This window comes from Chrysochloris asiatica, unplaced genomic scaffold (assembly GCF_000296735.1).
Source record: "Chrysochloris asiatica unplaced genomic scaffold, ChrAsi1.0 scaffold00137, whole genome shotgun sequence".
Lineage (NCBI taxonomy): Eukaryota > Metazoa > Chordata > Mammalia > Afrosoricida > Chrysochloridae > Chrysochloris > Chrysochloris asiatica.
In genome coordinates, this window is record NW_006408655.1 from 387745 (window position 1) to 394333 (window position 6589).

The following is a 6589-nucleotide window of genomic DNA, read 5'->3' on the forward strand; positions in this document are numbered from 1 at the left end:
GTATAGAGGATGTAAAAATGAACCCCCATGAGACCCATCTTCAACAATTATCTTCTTTTCTCAGATTATTTTTAATCATATCACATCATACAGTTCATAAGTGCTTTACAAAAATCTCTAAAAAATTATTTTTAATAAACATGACTATAAAACTGCTATCTCATAAAAACAGCTGAACCAATAGTTCCTTAATATCACAAAGCATTTCAATCAGGGTGCAAATTTGCTTCATTGTCCAGTAATTTTTTTGAAACCTTGACTGAAATAAGGTTCATGCATTATAATTAGTTGGTATGTCTATTCTGACTTGTAATTTAGATTTCTCCTCTCCTCGCCTCCCTGTTCCCACTTTCTCTTGTGATTTACCTGAGAAAGACAGTAAGTTATTTGTCTTAGATATTAGAAACTTACATATCATTTCTTATATTCTTCCTTCCTGTTTTTTTCTGCAAATTGGCAGTTAGTTCTAGAGGCTCAATAAGATAGTATGCTTGGTTTTCTAGCAAAGTTAATTCATAGGTTATATTACATACTTGTAAAAAACCAAACCAGTTGCTTTAAGCCCATTGCAACTTAAAGCAACCACATGTAAGTCAGAGTACAAATACAGTTTACAATGGCTGATTGTTTCAGAAGTAAGTCACCAGGCCTTTCATCCAAGGCACCTGGGGGTGGAAATCAAATTTTTACCAACTTGGTTAGCATCCACACATGTTAACCATTTATACCACTCAGGGACTCTTTGTGCTTCTATAAGAAACATACAGTATCTGTTAAGTATCATCAAATTGGTTCCGACGCATAGTGATCCAAGGAGCAGTTGGTAGATTTGAACTGCCGACCTTGTGGTTCGCAGTCCAGTGTTGATCCTATAGCATCACACCAGGAGTCCAAACCACTCCATCAACCCACTCCTCGGAAATCCTATACGTGGTTGCTATGTTGTTGTTGTTGTTAAGTGCCATCGAGTCGGGTCCGACCCATAGCGACCCTGTACAGGGTTTCCGAGGGTGTAAATCTTTACGGGAGTAGAAAGCCTCATCTTTCTCCCGCGGAGCAGCTGGTAGTTTCGAACCGCTGATCTTAAGGATCGCAGCCCGATTCGTAACCACTACGCTACCAGAGCTCCTATGGTTGCTATGAATAGGAACTAATTCATAGTTGAAGGGTAGAGTAGGACTACTCCATAGAAATCCAAGACTGTAAATCTTTATGGGAGCAGAAAGCCTCATCTTTCTCTTATGGAGCGGCTGGTGGGTTTGAATCACTGACCTTGTTAGGAGTCCAATGCTTAAACTACTATGTTACCAGAGCTCCTCATTATTTCAATATTTATTGAAAATAATGATATTCTAGTTTTATCATTCCTTCTTTATACTTCCTTTAAAGCAATCCTTTGGAGGCTTATAATAGTGAGGGTCTTTGACTTTCATACAATATGTACTCTCGTATCTCTTTAGTCACACTTTTAAACTGTCTTTCTAGCATAAATCAAGACTTTGATTTAGCAGCAGATAAATGAATGTATCCAGTTATTGCCTATAGGCACTCATGCTGATATGCTAATAAAGAGTCAAACTTTGGGCCATAAAAGGAAAACCTTGCAATCTGACTTTATGAAAACTAAGTCCTTCTCTTTGACAGATATTGCTGAGATAAGTTACAGACTAAGAAAAAATATTTTCAAATCACATATTGGATAAATGACTTGTGTCCAGACTGTATAGAGAATTCTTAAAACTCAATAATGAGTAAACAACTCCCTCCCATTAAAAAAAAAAAAAAAGACTTGACTACATAATATACAGGAAAGGAAGCTCAGCATCATCATCAGTTATTAGGGAAATGCAAATTAAAGGCACCAGTTAGAATGTCTTGGAGTCCTGGTGTGGCAATGTGCAGGACTGCAAAGTCAGTTTGAACTGCAAGGTTGGCAGGTCAACCTCACCAGCTGTGCCTCGGAAACCCCACATAGGGTTGCTATGGGTCAGAATCAACTTGATGGCACTTAACAACAACAACAACAATTAGAATATCCTGGTGTGATACACCTTAGGATAAACACTAGACCTCAAGGGGGGTTTGAACTGCAAAGTTGGGAGTTCAAATTTACCAGTAGCGCTTCAGAAACCCTATACTGGGTCACTGCTTGACAGCACTTAACAACAAACAACAGAATGTCCAGAATTTATAAAGTGGTAATTATAAAGAATTACCAAGTGTTGATGAGCGTATACAGCAACTAGAACTCTCATATGCTTCTGGTAAGAAGGTAAAATGGCGCAACCACTATGGAATACAGTCTGGCAGCTTCTTAAGAAATTAAACATGTGACTATCTTGTTGTTGTTGTTGTTAAGTGCTTTCAAGTTGGTTCCAACCCATAGCAACCCTGTATAGGGTTTCTGAGGAGCAGCTGGTGACCTTGAACCACCAACCTTACCATTCACACCAACTTTGCAGTCCAGCGCATTAATCCACAGTGCCACACCAGGCCTTGTAAGTATCTTGTTGTTGTTGTTGTGAAGTGCCATTGAGTTGGTTCTGACCCATAGTGACCCTGTATAGGGTTTCTGAAGAGCAGCTGGTGAGCTTGAACTGCTGACCGTGCAATTCAAATGGCTTTGCAATCTGGCGTAATAACCCACAGCGCCACACTAAGACTCTCGCAAATATCTTATGACCTACTTATTTTACTCCCAGATATTTGGCCAAGAAAAATGAAAGTATATGTCCATACAAAGACTTATACATGAATATCCGTGGATTTAATTTGTAATACAAAAAAACTAGAAACAATCCAGATGCCCATCAATAGATGAATGAACACATAAGCAAACTGTTATAGATCCATACAATGAAATACTTTCTAGCAATAAAATATATGACTACTACTTATGGTAGCTCTGGTAGCGTAGTGGTTACGAATCAGGCTGCGAACCTTAAGGCCAACAGTTCTAAACTACCAGCGGCTCCGCAGGAGAAAGATGAGGCGTTCTGTTCCCGTAAAGATTTACAGCCTTGGAAACCCTGTACAGGGTCGCTATGGGTCGGAACCGACTCGACGGCACTTAACAACAACAACAACTACTTAATATTTTGGCAAATGTATATTTCACTGTATAAACTTGTTTAATGTTTTACTAAATTGAATATATGTATACTGTGAAAATATCTTGAAGTTTCTCTTTCTGCTAGAAGTCCATTTATCAATTAACTACCCATTGCCACAGAGTCAATTCCAATTCATAGAGACTCCATAGGACTAAGTAGAATTGCTCCTTTACAGTTTCTGAAACTGTAAATATTTACGGAAGCAGACAGACTTTTCTCCTAGGAGCAGCTGGTGTGTTTGAGCCACCAACCTTGCAGTTCTCAGTCCAATGCTTAGTCCACAGTGCCACCAAACCAACTCAAATCCACTGCCATAAAGTTGATCTTTCACTCATAAGGATCCTGTATAAGCAGTAAATCTTCTCAGAGCACAAAGCCTCATCTTTCCCTCAAGGCGTGGCTGGTGGGTTTGTACTGACAACCTTGTGGTTAGCTATCCAGTGCTTAATGCTACAGTGCCACCAGGGTTCCAGCAGAACCACCAGAGCTCCTTAATCATCCACTTCTTGCTGTTGTTAAGTGCCTTTGAGTCAGTTCTAACTCATAGCGACCCTGTATAGGGTTTCCAAGGAGTGGCTGATGGGTTTGAACTACCAACCTTTGGTTAGCAGTCCAGTGCTGATCCTACAGTGGCCCACCAGAACTCCTAATTAACCACTAGGAATAGTAAATAATATTTTTAAATAGTCAATATGTGACACCCACCCTGCTGAGCCCTTCATAACCATTATCTCATTTATTCCTTGGAACAGTCTGACAAAGTGTTGTATGACATAAGTTGATGCAACTCAGAGCGACACTGTATTGGGTTTCCGAGGCTGTAAAGTTTACAAGAATATAAAGTCTCAGTGTTTTCCCATGGAGCAGCTGACCTTCCTGTTAACAGCCCAGTGCTTACCCCACAAGGTCTCCTAGTCTAGCAAAGTAGTTGTTCCAGATTTACAGATGAGAAAACTAAGGGTCAGAGGTTATCCAGCTAACAAAAGTGAAACAGCCCTTAACCGACACTTCCCTCTACTGTTTACAGAATAAAATCCAAATGTAACCCTGTGCAATGGCCATTGCCCATCCCATACTTCAGGTCCATTTCTTGCAAAATACCATTAGGGAAATGACTTCATTAGTTATTTAGACATTGACTCTACAGAACATTATAACTACGTTGTTGTTATTACAAGTGCAATCAAGTAGGCTCCAAAACATAGCAACCCTGCAGAGGGTTTCTGAGGCTGTAAATCTTTATGGGATCAGCCTCATCTTTCTCCCACAAAGCAGTTGGTGGGCTCCAACCCCTGACTTTGCGGTTAGCAGTCCAGTATTCATCTTACAGAGCCACCACACTCCCATAAGAGAATTTAATTAGGAAAAATATGTAGAAATGCTTGACAGACTATTAAGTGAACATAGGATGATATACAACAGCTCAAATAGTATAACTACATGCTCCAAAATATGCATTTTTCATTCATTCAACATTATTTTAGGGAACTTGTATTGTAATGTGAAAAACACAAAACAAACAATATGGCAAATTAGTAAATTACTGTACATTTATATAGCATTCAGTGGTAGGGTGAGATGTAAAGTAGGCAAGGGAGATAAGGATTACTTGTATTGAAGCTGCTATTTGCATGAAGATGGGGAAGGAAAACTACACCTAGAAATGAGTAAAAACCTGTAAGAGCCCAGATACCCATGTAAAAGACAATAAGGAAAAATGAATAGCTGTTCTGTTGTTGTGTGCCATCTTGTCCATTCTGACACTTAATGACCCTTCCGGGATTATCGAGAATTGCTCCACAGGATTTCCTAGACTGAAATCTTAATGGAAACAAATCAATAGGTCTTTTCTTCTGTGGAATGGCTAGTAGGTTCAAACCAAAGACCAATGCTTGCTTACTTCTTGAAAAATTGTACTAAGCCTACTGATTTAGGTGAAGTTGGTTGTTGTTTCATTTATGATGTGTCTTAAATATTATTTTGTTATCAAACCATTATAAAACATAACACTCTAAAGTTCTGATAAAAGGAAAATAAATAAGTTAAATTTAAGAGTGACCCAAAAGAATCTCAGCTGTCTTCTATCTACTCTGTTAAATATACACACTTCTGTCTCAATTTCAACACCCTTCTGCTCCCGAAAAGATTTACAGCCTCGGAAACCCTGTACATGGTCGCTATGGGTCGGAAGGGACTCCACGGCACATAACCACCAATCACTGCATCTGAGGAGTCCTGGTGTGGCTCTGCAGGATAATGCATATGACGCAAGGTTGAACTGCAAAATCAGTGGTACAAACTCACCAGTCGCGCCTCGGAAACCCTACATAGGGTGGCTGTTGACTCGGAACCTGCTTGAAAGCATTTAACAGTATCTGAAGGTAGCAGGACTGCATGGTGTAGTATGCAACCGCTCTTGGCTTTGAATATTTCTTTCCTTTCAAGATGATAAAATATAGGAAAACAGAAAGGCAGGAAGGAGCTCTGGTAGCACAGTGGTTACAAACCGGGCTGCTGACCTCCAAGGTCAGCAGTTCGAAACTACCGCAGAACAGCTGCAGAAGAAAGATGAGGCTTTCTGCTCTAGTAAAGATTTACAGCCTTACAAACCCTATGTAGGGTCATTATGAATCGGGACCAACTCCAAAGCACACCAGCACTTGCTGGCTGTGTGATCTTGAACAACTTACTTAATATTGTTGTGCCTCCGTTCCCTAACCTGCAGTATGAATTACCATGTACCCCACATAGGACTGTTGTTGTTAAGTGCTGTAGGGATGGCTGTCCGATCGGGGTTCCAACTTACAGAGACCTTTTATAGGGTTTCTGAGAATTGTCTGGTGAGTTTGAACTGCAAGGTACTGCAATACCGCGCTTATCCTACAGTGAGCGCCACACCGGACTACTGTTTAAGTGCCATCGAGTTGGTTCCGACTCATTGGGACAAAAATGAAATCATACATGTAAACTAACCATCATGGCACAAAGGAAGTCCACAATAAGTATTAAAATAATAAAAAAATAATTGTACTTGGTATTATATGCTAAGCACATATAGATTCTTAAATACGATGCCAAATAATTTATTATATCTTTGCCAATCATTGTTTTTTCTTATAAATCCTAGATAAAGTTTAAAATAATAAAAACTGTCTGCCGTTTCTAATTTGCAGTGCCTTTTAAAAAGTTATTTTTCCATTTTTGCATGAAACCCAGATTAATATTTCATGCACTCGTGGGAAAATAAATTTCAAAAGGAGTGTGATTTAGAAATGGCAGAGCATTTTTCCAGCACTTTTCAGAAAGCAGTTGACACAGAAGTCACTTTGACAGCTCGATGAAGAGCCATAGTCATGGTGTAACCTTAACGCATAAGTCAAAGCCAGAAATAAAAGTTCAGGATATCAGTAATGAAGCATGAGGCAATAAAGATGCTGCCGCACGGTGCCAAGATCCAATAAGGCAGTATTGTTGTT

General features: G+C 39.5%; 1 protein-coding gene across 1 annotated transcript in view; it reads right to left on the reverse strand.

Annotated features, from left to right (window-relative positions):
- PTPLA (protein tyrosine phosphatase-like (proline instead of catalytic arginine), member A) overlaps positions 1 to 6589 on the reverse strand; it is a 39223-nt gene that overhangs the window by 31601 nt on the left and 1033 nt on the right. The gene's annotated exons all lie outside the window — the stretch shown is intronic.